We start from the raw sequence: 22,752 nt of genomic DNA, 5'->3' as shown, positions 1-22,752 counted from the left end.
CCCGAATCAGTCCCTCCCTTTCCAAATACATGTACATCCTGTCCCTAGGATTCCCTCCAACAACTTGCCCACCATCGAGGTCAGGCTCATGGTCTATAGTTCCCTGGCTTGTTTTTACTGCCCTTCTTAAACAGTGGCACCACGTTTGCCAACCTCCAGTCTTCCGGCACCTCACCTGTGACTATCGACGATACAAATATCTCAGCAAGAGGCCCAGCAATCACTTCTCTAGCTTCCCACAGAGTTCTCGGGTACACCTGATCAGGTCCTTTAATCTTTAACCTTTAACCGTTTCATGACATCCAGCACTTCCTCCTCTGTAATCTGGACATTTTGCAAGATGTCACCATCTACTTTCCTACTGTCTATATCTTCCATATCCTTTTCCACAGTAAATACCGTTGCAAAATACTAATTTAGTATCTCCCCCATTTTCTGTGGCTGCCTTGCTGTTCTTTGAGGGGCCCTATTCTCTCCCTAGTTACCCTTTTGTCCTTAATATATTTGTTAAAAACTCTCTGGATTCTCCTTAATTCTATTTGCCAACGCTACCTCATGTCCCCTTTTTTCCCTCCTGATTTCCCTCTTAAGTATACTCCTACTTCCTTTATAATCTTCTAAGGATTCACTCGATCTATCCTGTCTATACCTGACATATACTTCCTTCTTTTTCTTAACCAAACCCTCAATTTCTTTAGTCATCAAGCATTCCCTATACCTACCAGCTTTCCCTTTCACCCTGACAGGAATATACCTTCTCTGGATTCTTGTTATCTCATTTTCCAGTCGTCCCTTTACCTGTGAACATCTGCCTCCAATCAGCTTTCGAAAGGTCTTGCCTAATACCGTCAAAATTGGCCTTTCTCCAATTTAGACCTTCAACTTTTAGATCTGGCCTATCCTTTTCCATTACGATTTTAAAACAAATAGAATTACGGTCACTGGCCCCAAAGTGCTCCCCCACTGACCCCTCAATCACCTGCCCTGCCTTATTTCCCAAGAGTAGGTCAAGTTTTGCACCTTCTCTAGTAGGTATATTCACATACCGAATCAGAAAATTGTCTTGTACGCACTTAAGAAATTCCTCTCCATCTAAACCTTTAACACTGTGGCAGTCCCAGTCGATGTTTGGAAAGTTAAAATCCCCTACCATAACTATCCTACTATTTTTACAGATAGCTGAGATCTCCTCACAAATTTGTTTCTCAATTTCTCTCTGACTATTAGGAGGTCTATAATACAATCCCAATAAGGTGATCATCCCTTTCTTATTTCTCAGTTCCACCCAAATAGCTTCCCTGGATGTATTTCTGGGAATATCCTCCCTCAGCACAGCTGTAATGCTATCCTTTACCAAAAATACCACTCCCCTTCCTCTCTTGCCTCCCTTTCTATCCTTCCTGTAGCATTTGTATCCTGGAACATTAAGCTGCCAGTCCTGCCCATCCCTGAGCCATGTTTCTGTAATTGCTATGATATCCCAGCCCCATGTTCCTAACCATGCCGTGAGTTCATCTGCCTTCCCTGTTAGGCCCTTTGCATTGAAATAAATGCAGTTTAATTTATTAGTCCTACCTTGTCCCTGCCTGCCCTGACTGTTTGATTCACTTCTGTTCTCAACTGTGCCAGTCTCAGATTGATCTCTTTCCTCACTATCTCCCTGGGTTCCAAACCCCCCCCCCCCCCCCCCCCCCCCAAACTTACTAGTTTAAATCCTCCCAAGCAGTTCTAGCGAATTTCCCTGCCAGTATATTAATCCCCTTCCAATTTAGGTGCAATCCGTCCTTCTTGTACAGGTCACTTCTACCCCAAAAGAGATTCCAATGATCCAAAACTGTGAATCCTTCTCCCATACACCAGCTCCTCAGCGATGCATTCATCTGCTCTATCCTCCTATTCCAGCCCTCACTAACTCGTAGCACTGGGAGTAATCCAGATATTACTACCCTCGAGGACCTCCTTTTTAAATTTCTGCCTAACTCTCTGTAATCTCCCTTCAGAATCTCAACCTTTTCCCTTCCTATATCGTTGGTTCCAATGTGGACAATGACCTCTTGCTGGCCCCTCTCCCCCGTGAGAACATTCTGCACCCTCTCTGAGACATCCTTGATCCTGGCACCAGGGAAACAACACACCATTCTGCTTTTTCTCTGCTGGCCACAGAAACGTCTTTGTGTACCTCTGACTACAGAATCCCCTAATACAATTGATCTCTTGGAAGCTGACGTTCCCCTTGTTGCATTACAGCCAGTCTCAATACTAGAAACCTGGTTGTTCGTGCTACGTTCCCCTGAGAATTCATCATCCCCTACATTTTCCAAAACAGCATACATGTTTGAAATGGGTATATCCACAAAATACTTCTGCCCTGGGTGCCGGCCTTAGATTAGATTAAATTACTTACAGTGTGGAAACAGGCCCTTCAGCCCAAGAAGTCCACACTGACCTGCCAAAGCACAACCCACCTAGACCCATTCCCCTATATTTACCCCTTCACCTAACACTATGGGCAATTTAGCATTACCAATTCACCTGACCTGCACATCTTTGAATTGTGGGAGGAAACCAGAGCACCCAGAGGAAACCCACGCAGACACGGGGAGAATGTGCAAACTCCACACCGTCGCCTCAGGCGGGAATTGAACCCGGGTCTCTGGTGCTGTGAGGCAGCAGTGTGCCACCGTGCTGCCCACACTTAGACTTCCTGGAGTTAACCCATCTATGTGACTTTATTTGAGAGTTTCCCACCTTCCTATAATTGCTATCCATCTCATACTGTTGCTGTTGCAAATTCCTCATCACTTCCATCTGTCTCTCTAACCGATCCACTCGATCTGATAAGATTCACATCCAACAGCATTTATAGCAGATATAATCCACAGTAACCCTTAAACACTCTTTGAACTCCCACATTTGACAAGAAGTACATATCATTGCAAAGGCCATTTTTGCTCTTTCACAATCTACAAACCCAGAAAATAACACCGTCTTATTCCTCTACAAAACCCGGCCCCAGGTTAAATTAAGAGCTATGGCTTATATTTTAAGTTTAATCAAGAGACTTATCTCCAAACACATATAATCAAGAAAGAACCCACTGTACTCACTAATACAGCCTTTCTCTTGGACAGACTTAAAACAACAATTAACTTATCTGATTCTGTGCTGTGAACTTCGCCCAAACCGAATCCTCCAAGATTAGTTGTGAAATTCACTGTTTGTTAATTTTCCCAGATGCACTCCGATGTCCAGCGACACATTAATTCTAAAACAGCAAAGGCAGTAACTGTGAAGATTCGTTCTCTCTCTCTCCTGCACAGTCCTCACTATGTGCTTCCTATGTCCGCTCTTCTCCCTTTTAAAACTGCTGCTGTTTTGACTTTTTTTCCCAAAGTTCCAAAACAATGCAACAGCATATATAACAGTAATTGCTGCTCCTGGAATTGGAGGAAATTACCTCCAACACCTAAAATACCTCAAAAAAGGAGCAGCTCTGACAGTCAGAAATTTTTCCCGTCCTCCATCTTGGATTACCCAGAATCCTTTGACTTCCCACAACCTAGGTTTCGGGCAAGAGCCCTTCATCAGGAATAAAGGCAGTGAGTCTGGAGCGTGGAGAGATAAGGTGGAGGAGGGTGGGGGTCGGGAGAAAGTAGCATAGAGTACAATGGGTGAGTGGGGGAGGGGATGAAGGTGATAGGTCAGGGAGGAGAGGGTGGAGTGGATAGGTGGAAAACGAGATAGGCAGGTCGGACAAGTCCGGACAAGTCATGGGGACAGTGCTGAGCTGCAAGTTTAGAACTAGGGTGAGGTGGGGGAAGGGAAAATGAGGAAACTGTTGAAGTCCACATTGATGCCCTGGGGTTGAAGTGTTCCGAGGCGGAAGAGGAGGCGTTCTTCCTCCAGGCGTCTGGTGGTGAGGGAGCGGTGGTGAAGGAGGCCCAGGACCTCCATGTCCTCGGCAGAGTGGGAGGGGGAGTTGAAATGTTGGGCCACGGGGCGGTGTGGTTGATTGGTGCGGGTGTCCCAGAGATGTTCCCTAAAGTGCTCTGCTAGGAGGCGTCCAGTCTCCCCAACGTAGAGGAGACCGCATCGGGAGCGATGGATACAATAAATGATATTAGTGGATGTGCAGGTAAAACTTTGATGGATGTGGAAGGCTCCTTTAGGGCCTTGGATAGAGGTGAGGGAGGAGGTGTGGGCACAGGTTTTACAGTTCCTGCGGTGGCAGGGGAAAGTGCCAGGATGGGAGGGTGGGTTGTAGGGGGGCATGGACCTGACCAGGTAGTCACGGAGGGAACGGTCTTTGCGGAAGGCGGAAAGGGGTGGGGAAGAAAATATATCCCTGGTGGTGGGGTCTGTTTGGAGGACCCCACCGCCAGGGATATATTTCCCTCCCCACCCCACATTCTCCCCGTGTCTGCGTGGGTTTCCTCCGGGTGCTCCGGTTTCCTCCCACAGTCCAAAGATGTGCAGGTCAGGTGAATTGGCCATGCTAAATTTCCCGTACTGTTAGGTTAGGGGTAAATGTCGGGGAATGGGTGGGTTGCGGTTCGGCGGGTCGGTGTGGACTTGTTGGGCCGAAGGGCTTGTTTCCACACTGTAAGTAATCTAATCTAATCTATTGTTAGCTCCGAACAGTTTCCATTAACAGTTATTCACCCTCAAACGCAGATGGTTATCTACTCCTTTTTCTGTCCAACAGTTCTTCCTTCGCTTTGGGCTCTGTCCTGATCTCCGCCTTCCTCCCACAATATCTCCTGCATATAAACCGACATTTTCCCAATCACCATCAGTTCTGTGGAAGGGTCACCGGCAACTCCTGTTTTTTGTTTCTGATATACAGCATCCGCAGGTCTTTCAGATTTTTATTGAGAGAGAGTTGGAAATTGTTTCGAGAGACAGAACAGACATGAACTGTTGATCTCCTTTGTTACGAAGAGCATAATATCATTGCAGTGCGATCACTTCCCTTAACCATAAATAGAAGTGAATAGCTTTCTGTGAGCTTGTGGCGCAACGGTAGCGCGTCTGACTCCAGTTCAGAGGTTGTGTGTTCAAATCACGTCAGGCTCACTGACGTCAACTTCTTGCATTTCAAATCATGAAAGGAGTACGTTCACTCGGGTTATTTGTTGAGTCAAGTCTTCTTTACGGAAGCTTTCGATCACACGTGAAGCTGTGCTGTCAGTTTGATTTGTGAACACTGTGTCAGGGAGGTGGTGTGCCCATTGTTTGGGCAGCTCCCCCAATGTGAGAAATAAAACACAAACTGTTCATCACGGGATTTAAACGCAGCCGCTTGGTTATAGCGCGGTGTGAATAACATTACACCGATATTTTTTACAACATAATCTAGAAATTCCCAGCTTTATGTTTCACTATATCCGGAGGTCCCAGCTCCTCCTGTTATAGCAGAGTGACAGCGAGTTCAGATAGAAATGTTTCCCACCAACAGCAAATCCTTTCCTCTCACTGAACACAGTTAAAGTGATATTTATTCAACAGCAGGAGCGGAAACCACAGTCTGACGGCCCCTCTCCACGTTAGCGGTTAGCCTGAAGTTTATAAACTGTCAGTCCAATCCAATGGGGGATATTTATTAGGTTCAAGCCACTTTTTGCCAAGCGTAATTCACCGAGAGGATGCTGCTGTGTGAAACAGCGTGGGGAATTACTGTAGGACCTCCTGCACATGGAACACACCGTAATTGATGTGTTTCACCTTCACCAGTTTATTCCTATCTCGGAGAAGAGAGGTTTGATGAATCGGATCATAGCAGGCCGACAGAAAACAGGAGAAGAGCACTCAGCCCTTCACAAGCGTGTCACCACAGCTGGGTCATCGTGGCCCGTGTATCAGTATGGGATAGTGAGCTGCATCTACTGACTGGAAGCACAGCAAATTGGAGTGCTGGTGGGACTATCACACAGGAGAAAACGGCTTCGACCTATCAACTGGAGTGGCTCCCAATGCGCAACTCCGCTCACCTCAACTGAATAACTGTAAACAAATTACTCCGTGATTCAAAGGAATACTCGGTTTTGAATCTGCATTGTGTCATGTACCCTCGAGAATGATGTCAAAACACCTTCATTGCTGTGATGGAGTATCCTGATGGGCAGAATATACCCGTTGTCAAATTTCCTACGTTCTGTTGGTCCAACTCCGATTTCACTGAGAATCACGAAATGTGTGACAGCGCAGACTGAGGCTACACGGCCCACCTTAGCTCTGCTGGCTCAACACAATATGTAAATAGGTGTCTCTATTTGTATCATTCTGTCGCCTTCTTCCTGTAAATCTGCACATTGTTATTTCTAACATGCCCATCGAATTCCCTTTTGTGTCTTTTGAATCTGCCTCTTTGTCACTGTCAGACAGGGGTTTCCCTGTGCTAAAACGGTCTTCCTAATGTCACTTTTACTTCTTTTCCTGATGACTTTAAATCTCTACCGAATCGTTCTCGATCCTTTCAGGCGTGGGAGCTTTTTCATTACATTATTTCCTCTGTCTAGACCCCCCCCCCCCCCCCCCCCCCCATGACGTGGAAAACTTCAATCAGGCCAACTTTCAGCCTTCTGTTCTCCAAGGAGAACTGCCCCAACTTTCCAATCTACCTTCATTGCTGACATTCCTCGTTCACTTCAACCTGTTCAGCTCTGTCTGCAATCACTTCACTTCCCCGCTTCCTGAAGTATCACACTCAGCAGTAATGCAGCTGCAGGATTCACTCAGACTCGGATTGCGCGGGCAAAGAATCTGCAATCCCTCTGTTCACTTTTAACAATGTTTCCCTTCGCCGTGTTCACCGAAATGGTAGCTCTGCCCCATCCCTAATTCAGGCAGTCCGATCTTATTTAATGAAGCGGGTTTTTGAGAAAAGTGATCGCGCATTTATGCTGAAGTCAGTTAAAGAAACGAGGGCTCGTTTGGGATTGGATCCCGGGATCTCTCCCACATCTGCATATGCTGGAAGACCCAAAGCTGGAATCACACCATGAGACCAACGAACCACCTGCCGTGGGTACAACCAGCTCCTAAAGCAGCTGAGACTTGCTGAGTACGAAATACATTGTACGTTGCTCCCAGAATTTCCAGCAGCAAAGAGATTCAAGAACATCTGCTTCTCAATCTGTCTCCCTGCTCCCAGGACGCTGCTGTTTGTCCCGTCCCCAGGGACCGGGCTCTCTCCACTGGTGAAAAATTGAACCATTTTGTTTCTACTTGCAAGTTGTGCTAGGGGAAGGCAGAGCCCATTCGCTCTTCTGCCCTCTCTCACTATTACTTGGCGTAGGAGACGTCAGTTACAGTTATGCGTAGGAAATGGGCAACTTTGAACTTGTTCCAAAGGTCCTGTTATCGGAGAGATAGAAAGATGCTGTGCTGCCGGGACAGAGAGAAATGGACACCGGAGACTCTTCCCTCAGGTAAATTGATATGAGTGCATTTTTGTGCAGCCTGTTTGGTATTCAGTATTTGTCTTGACACAGCAATCCTGCAGAAAGTCTTTTGTAACATGGGCGTCGGTTTCTTTACTGCAGGAAATGGGCAAAAACAGCAAGTCATGTGTTTCAACTTCACCGGTTCATTGCCATCTCAGAGAAGAGGTTTCACACTTGAGATCAGAACACACCGACAGAGAACTGGACAAGACAACTCAGAGCTCCACAAGCGTGCCACCTCAACTGTGTAAATTTGACTCGTGTATCAATCTGACTATTTAGTTCAGATACGCCAAGCTTTGGGAAGCAGATGAAAAGGTAAGGGGCAGAACAGAGCACCGTTATACGGGAAAGTTGCAAAAAGCGACCTTGACTGGGTAGTAGGAGATGGCTTCAATCTATCGCCCACTGGGTTTGGGGCCCATCACACTCCCATTGCACCAGTGCACAGCAGTCTTTGCAAATACGATATCAGCTTTTCATCTGGCGTGCAACATGCATGTTCGAGAATGACGTCAAAGATCTCTTCCACTGCTGCTATGTCATTTTGTTGCATTGACGTGTCGAGGCTGTGTAAATATAAACTTTGTTCAAATTCCCACATTCTGTTGGTTGAAGCGTGACTTCACTCATAATCACACAATGTGTCGCAGCACAGTTTCTGCTGCCTCTGCACAATAAGTCAATGAGTTCTCCTGTTCTTATCATTCTCTTGCCTTCTCCCTGTAAATCTACACATTGTTACATTGAATATGACCACCGAATTCCTTTTTGTGTCCATTGAATCTGCCTCTTTGTCAATGTCAACAGGGATTTACTGACCCTAACCACTCCCTGTACGAAAACGTTCTTCCTAATGTCACTTTTACTTCATTTCCTAATGAATCTGCCTAATCATTCTCGATCCTTTCAGGCGTGGGAGCATTCTCACTCCATTATTTCTTCTGTCTCGACCCCTTATGACTTGAAAAACGTCAATCAGGCCAACTTCCAACCTTCTGTTCACCAAAGAGAAATGTCCCAACTTTCCAATCTACCTTCATTGCTGACATTCCTCATACACGTTCAACCTGTTCAGCTCTGTCTGCAATCACTTCACTTCTCCGTTTCCTGAAGTATCACACTCAGAATTAAGCAGTAATGCAGCTGGAGGATTCATTCAGAGTCGGACTGCGCGGGCGAACCATCTGCAACACTTGTTTTCACTTTGAACAAATGTTTCCCTTCGCCGTGTTCTGGTAGCTCTGCCCCATCCCCACTTCCGGCAATCCGATATAATTTAACGAAGCGGCTCTTTGAGAAAATTGATCGGGCATTTATGCACAAAAATGAGAATCTTTTCACTGTCTCGCGTCAGTCAATGTCCCTGAGAACATCGGAGTCAAGTCACAGCGCTGTCAGATGAGGGGAAGCTGAAATAGCCCCACACGCTGCTCACGGCCACATTTTACTTTCCCCAACTCACCGCCTCAACCACTGCGGCTCCTGGGAGTGGAAAGGAAACAATCACCAAAACCCAGTCTTAGCTTTGTGAATGTTCAGAAAATAAGAAAACGTTCATCCCTTCGGATTTTCTATCCTGGGCTGACAGGGAAGGGGTTTGTCACTCTTTTGTAGGACATTGCAAGTGGATGTTTTGCAGAAAAGCACCACAATGCCATCTGATTAATCAGGACCTGGATGTTTTCGGTCTTTGAATGTAAGTGTTGTGCTCAACAACTTTGTTGTTCACAGTTTATAATACTTATCTTCCCAGTCCCCTGGATCACTTGTAGAAAATTTGCGTCTTGTAATCCTTTCATTGTCTGCTAATGAGGATAGCGTTTCCGTGTTTTACCTAAATTACCTAAATTTTACCTCAAGCCTCAAACTAATTTCACGAGAACCCTTCTCCTGTTCAAAAGCCAACTGTTAATGATGGCTCTGTTTCTTGTCACGTATCCAATTTCAGATCGATGTTGTTAATGTCCTTTTTATTCCTTCAGATCCAGGTTTCGCTCACAGGGCTAGAACAGAACTGTCACCAAATACATTTACCAATCTCCGTTCATCCTATCGATTGTATTAGCATCATCAACACTCCTCATCAAAATAACTCGAGAGACTTTCATCACAATTTTCTGTGAACAGTTCTACATTAGCTTTGCTGAATGAACCCCAAATTTCTTGAAGTGGCTCCTTATTTTCGGCCCTGATTATTAATCTCTCTATGCATGGGAATGGATCCTTCCCACCCGCTCTATCCCTCATCAATGTGTGTAGTTCAGTTCGATCTCCCATCAGCCTCCTCTGTCCTGATCAAATCCAGGGGAACAGGATACGTTGGGGCTATGGCGCGGACAGGACAAGCCCAATACTCACCTTTCCTGTTAGAACCATTCCATGAGAAATTTTACACCACACCTTTGGGCGTGTATCTGTGGCCGAACATTTAAGGTGTTGGCGTAGAGATCCTTTGGGGCTCCCCCGCCCAGGGTGGTAACGTGCTGACTATGCTTTCTTCGCTGGCGATTTTAAATGACTTCCTGTTGGTTACATTATCGCTCAAACTTCACAAAACCCGTCTCAATAAAGTCCCGTTTTCTCATGTCTGGGAATTAATTGCCATGCAGGAAACTCGGGTTCTGAACAAACAACGTACCAGCCTCACAACGTCAGCTCTGTTTACCTTTCACCAGACGCTGCTCGACCTCTTGGCTTTCTGCAGTATTCTCTGTGTTTATTCGGCACAAGTGCTGCTTTTCATTCAAGAACTTCAATCCCTGTCCTCTGGTAACTGACTCTGGTCAGTGGCAATTGATTCTTCTGATCATTAATCTGCCCATTCCCACCGCTTCTTCTCCCATCATTCCCAACAGCCCCAGGAAATCTCCAGTTAACCTTCTTTGCTCGAAAGCGAACATTCCCAACCTTGGGAATGTCTCCACAAAATGGAAATTCCTCATTCCTGGACATGATGCAAGACGTACAATTGTGAAGAGATTTTGGTAAAATATTGTCAGTTAGGAAATGGAAAAATGTTCATGAAGCAAAACAGAAATCCCAGTCTCCAGCTTTGTGAACCTTTAGAAACTCTTTGGGAAGCGTATTTAGAGGAGAATGAAAGATGAACTGTCCGACTGAGTAGAGACAGTCCAGACACCGTCCCCTTGTTGAAGAGGCCGGGAGATTGACTCTGATGTTCTCGGGACATGAACTGATCTGAGACATTGAAAGAATTCTCGTTCCTGCGCATCAGGAATTCAAACCCCTTCTCGCCTCCGAGCCAATGAGAGAACTCGGGAACAGGCAAAACACTGAAAGGCTCGAAGGGTGATGGCCCCGGTGGAGGAGAGCTAGTTCTTCGTGACATGGATGTGTCTGCAGATGGTTGGATCAGACTGTCCCCATGTCTCCACTTTGAATGTCCCAGGTTTTATTATGGAAAAGTAAAACTGATAGAGAACAATTGTAATTCTAGGCGGGGCAGGCTGAATTATGAATTCACTAATAGCCTCCCCGAAGAGATTCTGAATGCTGCATCGGTGGCGGTCTCTGTGGTGTAATTGGTCAGCGCGTTCGGCAGTTAACCGAACGGTTGGTGGTTCGAAGCCACCCAGGGACGTAGTGCTCTTTGTTCTCACTCCAAACGCTTTCTTGGCTAGGAAGGTCTGGGTTTTTAATCGGCTCCGGAAGACGTTCCCCAAACGGAAATCTTAATCACTGAGGAAGCACAAAGGGGTCTCTGAATTGATTTAATATCTAACGGAAAAGACTGCCGATGCTGAGAATACCAGACAAAAAGAGAAACTGCTGGAGAAACTCAGCAGGTTTGGCAGTACCAGTGGGAGAAAACGGAGTTCTGAAATGCTGTCTCTGATTGTCCCCTTCATTCCTTCAGATCTCGGTTTCGCTCAACTGTTACCAAATACTTTTACCAATCTATGTTCATCCTGTCGATTGGATTAGCATCATTAACACTTCTCATGAAAAAAAAACTCGAGAGACTTTTCATCACAATTTTCTGTGAACAATTCTACATTTCCTTTCCGGAATGAACCCAAAATTTCTTGAAGTGGCTCCTCATTTTATCCAGTATGACTTTTTCTAACATGTTTCATAGTACCCACGTTTAAATAACTGTCCCGTCAGTGCCCAATTAATTGACACAAAGTTTCCACATGGCACAATAAAAGAATGTTGTAATGGAGATGTAAAGGCAACGTGATGTGCCAGAATGAATTGTGAATAGGATATTAGATATCGTGGATGCAAAGTAAAGACAATCAGGTTGTGTTAGTGTTGACCTCTATCACACTTTCAGAAGCCGCCAGACCTGATAGGACTTCCCAGCATTTTCCGTTTTTTTTTTACAATTGACTTCTGCCTTTGCGTCTGCACTGGTTCTTAGAATAGAAGGGATCAAAAGGTGTGGGGAAAACGCAGGAGCAGTTGCTTCTTTCAGTCCTGTATCTCCCAGCTCTGCCTCTCCATTTGTAGTTTTGTGAAAACAGTGACTCTGTTTAATATCGGATTTTAATGATAATCCAAGAGTTTACATGGTCCTGTTTCAGCCCAAGTATTGGATCCAAAAAGGATCAGATTAATTTCTCTCAATTTTGACAACGTATGTGCGTATACAACATAATACTGCTTTTAAAAATCAGAAAGTATTTCATATTATTACTATCAATGTTATCCAATTACAGGCCATGGCAGTGAAAGGACTGAATCTAAAAGCCTAGATCACCCAGGATGATCTCTGTTTAACCTGAAGAGAGAGCTAAGAGCAGCAAGGAGGGGACATGAAAGGTCCTTAGTTGGTAGGATTGGGGAAAACCCTAAGGCTTTCTATAGGTATGTCAGGAATAAAAGAATGACTAGGGTAGGAATAGGTCCAGTCAAGGATAGTAGTGGGAAGTTGCGTGTGGAGGCTGAAGAGATTGGGGAGACACTGAATGAATACTTTTCGTCAGTAATCACTCAGGAACAGGACATTGTTGTCAATGTGAATACTGAGTCACAATTAAGTAGAATGAATGGCTTTGAGGTATGTAGGGAAGAGGTGTTGGAAATTCTGGAAAGGGTGAAAATAGATAAGTCCCCTGGGCCTGATGGCATTTATCCTAGGATTCTCTGGGAAGCAAGGGAGGAGATTGCAGAGCCATTGGCCTTGATTTTTATGTCCTCGTTGTCTACATGAGTAGTGCCAGAAGACTGGAGGATAGCAAATGTGGTTCCTTTGTTCAAAAAGGGGAGTAGGGATAACCCTAGTAACTATAGGCCGGTGAGTCTCACTTCTGTTGTGGGCAAAGTCTTAGAGAGAATTGTAAGGGATAGGATTTATGAACATCTGGATAGGAATAATGTGATCAAGGATAATCAGCATGGTTTTGTGAAGGGCAGGTCGTGCCTCACAAACCTTATTGAATTCCTTGAGAAGGTGACTAAGGAGGTGGACGAGGGGAAAGCGGTAGATGTGGTGTATATGGATTTTAGTAAGGCGTTTGATAAGGTTCCCCATGGTAGGCGACTTCAAAAAATACGGAGGTATGGCATTGAGGGTGAGTTGGAGGTTCGGATTGGGAATTGGCTGGCTGGAAGAAGACAGAGAGTAGTAGTTGATGGTAAAGGTTCATCTTTGAGTGCTGTTACTAGCGGTGTTCCACAAGGATGTTTTGGGACCATTGCTGTTTGTCATTTTTATAAATGACCTGGAGGAGGGGCTAGAAGGTTGGGTGAGCAAGTTTGCGGATGATACGAAAGTCGGAGGAGTTATTGACAGTGAGGAAGGATGTGGCAGGTTACAGCGGGATATAGATAATCTACAGAACTGGGCAGAAAGGTGGCAAATGGAGTTCAATGTAGCTAAGTGTGAGGTGATTCACTTTGGTAAGAGTAACAAAAAGATGGGGTACTGGGCTAATGGTCGGATACTTGGTAGTGTGGATGAGCAGAGGGATCTTGGTGTCCATGTACACAGATCTTTGAAAGGTAAATAGTGCGGTGAAGAAGGCATATGGCGTACTGGCTTTTATTGGTAGAGGAATTGAGTTCCGGAGTCCTGAGATCATGTTGCAGTTGTATAAGACTCTGGTGCGGCCGCACCTGGAGTATTGTGTGCAGTTTTGGTTGCCATACTATAGGAAGGATGTGGAGGCACTGGAACGGGTGCAGAGGAGGTTTACCAGGATGTTGTCTGGTATGGTAGGGAGATCGTATGAGGAAAGGCTGAGGCACTTGGGGTTGTTTTCATTGGAGAAAAGAAGGTTTAGAGGTGACTTGATAGAGGTGTACAAGATGATTAGGGGTTTAGATAGGGTTGACCGTGAGAACCTTTTTCCACGTATGGAGTCAGCTATTACGAGGGGGCATAGCTTTAAATTAAGGGGTGGTAGGTATAGGACAGATGTTAGGGGTAGGTTCTTTACTCAGCGAGTCGTGAGTTCATGGAATGCCCTGCCAGTAGCAGTGGTGGACTCTCCCTCTTTATGGGCATTTAAGCGGGCATTGGATAGGCATATGGAGGATAGTGGGCTAGTGTAGGTTAGGTGGGCTTGGATCGGCGCAACATCGAGGGCCAAAGGGCCTGTACTGCGCTGTATTCTTCTATGTTCTATGTTCTATCACTCTGGATACTGTCTGATTCGGCATTGCATTCTCCCATTCTTCTGTACATGATCCCCTTGACTCTTTTTGTTGTGACTTGTTTTAAATATACAAGCTGTCCAATCATCTACTACATTGCTGTTGGTAGTGCATGAGAACCCCTCTCTCAAAACACACAGTACTGCCTCAGTAGCTCAGTGATTAGATAGGGGAAGAACATGGACAGGGTAATGACCGAATGCTCCCTTTCTTTGCTGTAACTACACTCTGGTTTTGAAGTCTGAAATTGAGCAATATAAGCCTACTTCGTTGAGGGTTGCTCTTTCCAGAGGCCGCTGTCACTCTCCGGGGCATGTGTCAGTGTGTTTCATCTTGTGGCTGAAAATGAAGTTCAATTCCCAAGGGTGTGTGAACCCATCTCAAACCTCAGTCCCAATCGTTGTGTTATTTGAGACTAAAACAATACAGGGGAATGTTCATTGAGATGAACACTTGAAACGTCAGAGCACACAAGACTACAGGACAAATGCTGGCAAACTGGGATGTTGGGCCTCTTGCTGTGTGGTAAAAACTCGATGCCTCAAGCATTTCGAAGGAGAAACTTATCTCCGATCAACCCAGGTCAAAAACTGTGTCATTAAGAAATGATGCGGGCCCTGCTGCTTTTATCCCTGGTGCTTTTATCCCTGGTGGTGTAATGATTAGGATCTGCTGCTTTCACCACCGCGGTCCGGGTTCGACTCCCAGTCAGGGAATCTGAGTTTATTGTTCCTGATGGTAACAATAGCAAAACAGCTCCGACAGGAATCCTTTCAACGTCTCGGATCAGTTAATGTCCCCAACCACTTGAGAGTCAATGTTGCAGCCTCTAAAAGGAAGGAGAGCTGCCTTGTCGGTCTCTGCTCAGCCGGACAGCTCATCTTTCATTCCCATCTGATTCCAATTCCCAAAGTATTTCGGAAGTTTCACAAATCTGATGAGAAGGTTTGCTGTTCTGTTTCGTTTCCAATCCCAGGACTGCAGTGGTTGGGTTGGTGAGTTTGGGAAATGGAATGGTGCCCATGAGCAGTCTGTAGGACTATTTCAGTTTCCCCTCCTCTGACAGCGCTGTGAGATTGACTGATGCTCTCGGGCACATTTATTGATGTGAGACAGTTAAAGGATTCTCATTCATTCCAGCCCATCAGGAATTCAAACCACACCTCGGCTTCAGGACAATGAGAAAGATGTGTTTGGATATAAAACGAAGTCGTGACTTGCACTCGAGTGCAGTAGGAATTAACCTTACAATCTCCTGATGTGTGCACCACTGGCCGCATGCACAGTTAGGGCTGACATGCTGCAGAGTTGTGACGTTACATGCGCAGCAATGGGATCTTTCACAAAGTGAACAACCAGAAAGGTAATCACCGTCACTGCTTTCCTTCAATAGTCCCCACTTTGTGAAGCAGTGCCTTTCACAGCAAATGAAACACTTTTGTCCTCATGTTTCTGCTTCAGGATCGCCTCCTTTTCGACCGCAATTTTCCATCATTTTACTCACAGTCACTGCGCTATTTCATGAGCCACTCCAGACTTTCATACTTTGAGTCATGGTCACTTCGAATCTATACTCTGAACACATTCAGCGAGTAACCTCTGGTCATTTCTAGCTCGGATTCTAGAATTAAACGAGTTGAACAACACATTTTAAAAAAAAGCCACCTTAACGCACTGTCAAATATTTGATTTAAAAGACGAATAAACGAACCTAATCAAACAAACAAGGTGCTTGAACCGCAACCTCTTGCATTCTCTCCATTCACCCGAAGCAAGAATCATCCCGCCAGACCAACCAGGGAGAGCCACTTACCACTAAACCAGGTGGCACACACACACACACACACACACACAGTGGTAGTGTCCCTACCTCGGATATGGGAGACCCGTGTTCAGGTTCCATCTATCCCAGTGGTGGTTAATAACATCTCTGAACAGATTGATTAGAAATTAAAGCCCATTGCTTAGGGCAATGAAAGCAGCAATGAACAGCTTATTTCCATTCTGTCCCCTGCTCCAGGGACGGTGTAATTTGTCCCATTTCCCCGTGATTGGGTTGTTTCCGTTGACAGATGGATTAAACTATCTTCCTCTACTGCAGGCTGTGCTGGGGGATGGGATACGCTCTGCAAATCTCTCTCATACATTGGAATAGGGAAGGAGCAGAACGGGCAAAATCAGTTCTGTGCAGGAAATTACGACTGACGATCTTATCATTCATGACTTTTCATGTCCCCCGGAGGACATTGTTATTTGAAACAGTGTACGGGATTACTGCAGGGCTTCCTACGGATGAGACAGTACAAAATAAAAGGTGCTCCCCTGAACGATGTACAAGAGCAGAGTAATATAGCGATGAATATGGGCGGCACGCTGCCTCACAGCGCCAGAGACCCGGTTTCAATTCCCGACTCAGGCGACTGACTGTGTGGAGTTTGCACGTTCTCCCCGTGTTTGCGTGGGTTTCCTCCGGGTGCTCCGGTTTCCTCCCACAGTCACAAAGATGTGCGGGTTAGGTGAATTGGCCATGCTAAAATTGCCCGTAGTGTTAAGTTAAAAGGGGTAAATGTATGGGCGCTGTAATGTAATCTAATCTAGAATATTTGTCCTCAACAGGCAGTGGAGTGGTCATAGAACTTTTGTAACCTTTTCAATCCACTTCCTAGGTTATTTGCCAAAAAAATGTATCATCGGAAGAGGGTTCCGATGAAACGATGCTGATCTTAACAATTAACTCTGTTTTTCTCCATAATTGCTGCTGTACTGAGTATTTCCAGCATCTTCTGTCTTTATTTCTATTTTCTAGCTTCAGGGTAGTTTGTTCCTGCCTTGAGGTTGAGAGGGAATGGAGCTGGAATAGGGTAATTCAGGCATTTCAAGCCTGCTCCTGCTCTGTGAATTCAGGGCCTTATTCCCGATTTTCCATGCCTTTTGACCCTTTCGCCTTAACAACTACATGGAAATCATTTGAAAACATACAATATAATAGCTTCAACTGTTTATTGCTTGAGAAAATTCCCCAATCTCTGGCTGAAAAAAATTCTTCGGCTCGCAATCTTTCATAGCCATTTACATGCATGAGACTGCGACGTCTGGTTCTGGACACCCCAGTCACCTGGAACACATTCCTTCGACGCCCTGTTTAACCTGTCAGAGTTATTGACGTTATTCTGAGATCCCTCTAATTCTCCAAAACTCCGGTGAAATGTTTGTCTACAGACGAACTGCTACAGATTCCATAGGTTACCTTTACATGCATAATTTACTGAGTGGAATGGTGCAGAGAGTACCCAGAATCCTCTATCGAGCGGAATACGGTCTGTCTCCGCTAAGGGGCGGCACTGCGCAATCGCAATATGGAGATCGACTGTCCCTGGGGCATCTGCGCTGTGCTGCTTCTGGAAGCATCACGCAGCCTCAGTGACACCGAGTCTCAGCGGCTCCCAGAGCCCGATTCAGAACCGCTTGCAGCCGGAGACAAGCAGCTCGAGGTGAGGAACACCTTGAAGCGGTTGCTTATTGAAGACCGAAGGTCAGTGAGCTGGAATCCCTGAACCCAGTCTGGAACCACGGGCAGATTAGTTAAAGAGCTGCTTTACATCAGGATGGCGGTTGGATGGGGAAGTCGCTCCCTGGTCTCTGTGTAGATCGCTTTTTCTGGGTCACTACCTGCCTATCCTTCCTACCTTTCCTGGAGTCTTCCATCTATCTGACTGTATCTGCGACTTTTCTCCCTTCCTTGAACGGCCATCAGTCACACCCCCTTAGCTCTTGTAAATTCCTCACTGCCTCTAACTGTCGCGCTAACTGATCCATTCAATATGATAGGATTCACAGCCAAAGCCACTTTCTACGGACATGACCCTCAATAACACGTAAACTCTCCCTAAATGTTCGGCACAACATCGTGGGCTGAAGGGCCTGTTCTGTGCTGTATTGTTCTATGTTCTATGTTAAATTCCCACCTCGGGCAAGAAGAGCATATCACTCCACTGAAGGCGTTCTTTGCTCCTTCACAAATCTACAGACCCAGAAAATAGCACCCACCGGCTTTGCTCTAAAAGACAGTACTCCAGGCTAACTTAGTACTTATGGTTTGTATTTTTAAAATGTAATTGAGAGGCAGATTTCAATAAAACATATAATCAAGAAATAACCCACTCTGTTCACTACTGTACTTTAAGGTTACTCATTAAAACTATGCACTTATCTGTTACCCATGTTGTCAGCTCTCCTACACAGGTTGCTCCAAGATCAGCTGTGAATTTTGAAGTTTGTTCATTTTTCCTAGATGCACTCCGATGTCCAGAGATATATGAATTCAAACAACAAAGGCAGTAACTGCACAGATTCACTGCTGTGTCAGTTAGCAGTGTAGGTTTATTTCCCTCTTCCATACAGACTATGTGCTCGCTGCCTTTGGCTGATTTTCTCCCTTTTAAAAGTGCTATTGGTTTCACTTGTTTACTCCAAAGTTCCAAAACACTGCAACAGCATAAAAAAACAGTAATTATGCTCCTGGAATTTGAAATAAATCAGCTCCAACACCTAAAACATCTCAAAAAAGGAGCAGTTCTTACAATCACATAGTTTTCCCGTCTTCCATCTTGGATTAATTCTTGGTGAACATTCTCATCTCCCAGGTTACAGTTATTCAAATAATCTGCCTTCCTACTAATGTCACCAAAGTGGATAACCTCACATTGATCCACACTAAACTGCACCTGCCATACATTTACCCACTCACTCAGCCTGTCCAAATAACATTGCATCCTCCTCACAGCTCACCCTTGTGTCATCTGCAATTTGTGAAATATTCCAATTAATTCTCTCATCTACATCATTGATTTATACTGTGAATACCTGGGGTCCTAATCCCAATCCCTGCAGTTCCCCAATCATGGATCATTATAAAACATCGGTCTGACTGATCCTCCCTGACTGACCATACAAAATAGCAGATGGCATAACTGACTGAGATCCTGTGAGCAGAAATTATGACCCATTGAATAACTAAAGCACTAAATAATCCAATAGGAAGTCGCTGATGTATTTGGGATCGAATTAGTCAGTGATTCCCTTCTCACAAGTGATTATGGAACAAGTGGATCACCGCTTCCTGGTGTGCGTGTTGGGATTACATTCCATGTCAAATAGAGAATTCGATCTTTTCCTACAGCCCGTACATTACTCTGGTGACTCCTTGGGGGGACTGCGCTTGTACGGCACAGGTTAGATCATTGGTTGGTTTAGAATGTTTTAGAATGTTACAGTATATTAAGTGGCCATTCAGACTATCATGTCTGTAATAGTTCCTGAAACACCCACCCATTCTCCACTCCTATCTCCATCATCTTGCAACTGTCCAGCATCCTCGGTAGTGTAGTAGTTAGTGACCCCACCTGTGGCTCAGGAGACTGGGGATGCAATTCCCTGCTGGGGAGGATTTGATATTTTTACGGAAGTTTTGTAACACAGAGGTAGTGACTCTAACCCTGGATCGGGTTCAATGTTTGCCTGTTCCAGATTTCATAAGTTCATAAGATATAGAAGCAGAATGAGGCCATTTGGCCCATCAAGTCTGCTGAGCCATTCGATTATGGTTAATATGCTCATCACCCGCATTTTCCTGCCTTCTCCCATAACCCTTCATCCCATCACCAGTTGAAAATCTGTCTAACTCCTCTTTAAATTTACTCACTGTCCCAGCATGTACCATTTTGGGGAAGTGAACTCCACAGATTCACAACCCTTTGGGAATAGTAGTTTCCCCTCAACTCTGTTTTAAATTTGCTACCCCTTATTCTAAATCTATGACCTTTCATCCCATAATGCTCCACAAGAGGAAACATCTACACCACGTCTACTTTATCCATACCTTTTATTAACTGCAACACCTCAATTTGATCTGCCCTCATTCTTCTAAATTCTAGAGAATCTGTTCAATCTCTCTTCATACGACAAATCCCTCATCTCTGGGAACCATCTAGTGAACTTCCTGTGAACTGCCTCCAATGTCACTACATCTTTGCTAAAATAAGAGGATTCAAACGGTGCACAATCCTTCAGCAGTGCCATGTATAGTTGCAGCAACACTTCCTTACCTTTATATTCTATTCCTTTAGTTATGAAAACAACGCTCAATTCACTTTCTTTATTATCTGCTGAACCTGCATGCTGGTGTTCTGTGACTAAACGAGGATACCCAGATCCCTCTACACCAGAGCACCCCAAACTGTCTCCCCAATTAGGTAATAGATCGCCTTCCTGTTTTTTTTTCAACAAAAATGCATGACTACGTTATCCACATTATTAACTTATCCACGTTAAACTCCATCTACCACATTTTGGCCCATTCTCCTAAGGTTCTAAATTACAATTTACCATCCCACCTATTTTTGTGTCATCCGCTATGGAGCCTTTTATTCCTAGATGCAAGTTGCTAATGTAGATTGTAAATAGCTGGGGTCCAAGGACCAAACCCTGTGGCATCTCGCTCGTTGCATCTTGCTATCCAGAAAAAAAAGCCATCGATTTGGACTGTCTGTTTTCTGCCCATCAGCTAGTCACCTATCCAAGCTGATATATTCCCTTCTGAATTAACCTTTTGTGTGGCACACTGGCAAATGCTTCTGTAAATTGCAAGATCCCCATTATCCACTTCTCTTGTTACATCGTTGAGGAACTCTAATAAATTAGTCAAATATGATTTGCCCTTCATTAAACGATGCAGACTCTGATGGATAGAGTCTTGACTTGCCAAATATCCTGATATTGCTTCCTCGAGAATTGATTCTAACACCTTCCCAACAACAGATGTTAAACTAACTGATCTGCATTTTACCACATATTGCCTCCTTCACTTTTTGAAAGCAGGCATTACATTAGCGTTTTTCCAATCCACTGGAACAGTAGGATCATAAGACATAGGAGCAGAAATTATGCCATTCAGCCCATTGAGCCAACCATACAATATTGTTGATAAGTTTCTCAAATTAATTCTCTCACTTTCTTCCGATAGCCTTTGATCCTCTTGACAATCAAAAACTATCTATCTCAGTCTTGAACTGGATGAATCTTTCCCATGTCCAGGGAATTTTGGAATATTATAACTAATGAATCCACTTTCTCCACTGTCACTTTCTTTAGTACCCTAGCATGTAGGCCATCAGGCCCAGGGGACTTGTCTGCCCTCAATCCTAATAGTTTGCTGTGTACCTTTTCCCTGTCAACGCTGATTGTTTAAGTTCTACCCTTTCTATAGCCTCTGCCTTGCCCGTTCCAATAGGAATTGTAGTATTGTGCTCCAATGTGAAAACTGAGGAAAGGTATTGATTTAGCATTTGTGCCATTTCAGTGTTCCCCATTAACTCACCGTTTTCATTTATCAGGGACCAACATTTACCTTAGCGACTCTATCCCCTTCAGCATACCAACAGAAGCTTTTGCTATTCTTTTTGATATTTTGTGCTAGTTTCTTTTAGTAATTTACTTTTATTCCTTTTTTAGTATCCTTTCGTTTATGTTTGAAAGTTTCCTAATGTTTCAGCCTTCCAGAGGTCTGGAATAACATTTCTGAACAGGCTGAAAAATTTTAAAAGACTACGTTTAACCTTGTTTTAAAAACACACCTTTCTGGCGGCTGGTAAAACGATAGCCCCGCCCCCGGCGTCTCCGATTGTTTGGAGGAACAGGACCCTTTGGTCGTCTGACGTCATACACCGGGACCCCGCCCTTTGTTGGCTGGCGCATGTGCAGTGTAGGTCCTCTAGCGGGACAAAGACAGTGTTGCTGAGTGTGGGAGAGGAATGGCGCCGGTGGCTTAAGGAACAAGAACAGGAGCCGCTGGAAAAAGCTGAGCAGGTCCGGCAGCTCGTGTCGGGAGGAATGTGAGGAGGTGTTTCGGGTCCGGGGATCCTCCTTCAGAACAGGACCAGGTTTCAGGAACATCCCGGGGAGGTCGCCAGGCCCCGAGCGCCAAGACCTGGCTCCTGCCCCCGGGGAGAGGAGACAGTGAGACAGGGTAGGATTGGGACCCGCGGGAGGAGGGAGACTGGGGAGTTTATAAACTCCGAGGGGGAGGCCCCGAATAAAAGCCCCACAGGCCCAGTGTCTACTTCACTGAGGAAGGCCCCTTCGGGTTGCCCGGGCAACCGGCCGCCATCTTTTGTGAGGATAAGGTGCATGTTGTCTTGGAGCGGGGGCGGCCATCTTGGTGAGGGCACCATTACCTAATTTCCGGGAGAGAATTCCAAGCTCGTGGCAGCCTTTGTGTCAACTGGAATTTTCTCATTCAGGATATAAGTTTGCTCGCTCAGCTGGAAGGTTCATTTTCAGATATTTCGTACCCTTACTGGGTAACATCATCAGTGAGCCTCTGGTGAAGCGCTGGTGTTATGTCCTGCTTGCTTTCGTGTGTTTTGGCTTCTTAGGGTGATATCATTTCCGATTCTTTTTCTCAGAGGATGGTAGATGGGGTCCATGATCAATATATGTATTGATGGAGTTCTGATTGGAATGTCATGCTTTGAGCAATCCTCGTGTGTGTTTGGTTTGTCCTAGGATTGGTGTCATGTCCCAGTCAAAGTAGTATCCTCCTTCAACTGTATGTAAGGATACTAGTGATAGTTGGTCATGTTTTTTTGTGGCGAGTTGATGTTCAAGTATCCTGGTGGCTAGT

At 45.1% G+C, this 22,752-nt stretch overlaps 1 protein-coding gene and 1 non-coding gene across 10 annotated transcripts in view; both read left to right on the top strand.

The window, feature by feature from the left end:
• Positions 1-5,005: 5,005 nt before the first annotated feature.
• trnaw-cca (transfer RNA tryptophan (anticodon CCA)) lies at positions 5,006-5,076 on the top strand. The gene has a single exon. It is a non-coding gene; the product is annotated as a tRNA-Trp (tRNA).
• A 16,794-nt stretch (positions 5,077-21,870) lies between these two features.
• LOC122543561 (uncharacterized) overlaps positions 21,871-22,752 on the top strand; it is a 696,117-nt gene continuing 695,235 nt past the window's right edge. For 4 of the 9 annotated variants that reach the window (XR_015751539.1, XR_015751538.1, XR_006310096.2 and 1 more), the window contains exon 1: positions 21,882-22,095. The gene's annotated coding sequence lies outside the window, so the exon portion shown is untranslated. Of the gene's footprint in view, positions 22,096-22,752 lie in introns of all 9 variants that reach the window. The other 5 variants (XR_015751537.1, XR_015751536.1, XR_015751534.1 and 2 more) reach the window with 5 other exon arrangements.

Source organism: Chiloscyllium plagiosum, unplaced genomic scaffold (genome assembly GCF_037043375.1).
Source record: "Chiloscyllium plagiosum isolate Xiang-an unplaced genomic scaffold, Cpla_swu_hap1 HiC_scaffold_27, whole genome shotgun sequence".
In the NCBI taxonomy this organism is placed as follows: Eukaryota; Metazoa; Chordata; class Chondrichthyes; order Orectolobiformes; family Hemiscylliidae; genus Chiloscyllium; species Chiloscyllium plagiosum.
The sequence above is the reverse complement of the archived record's forward strand: the minus strand, read 5'-3'. Positions and strand labels throughout refer to the sequence as shown.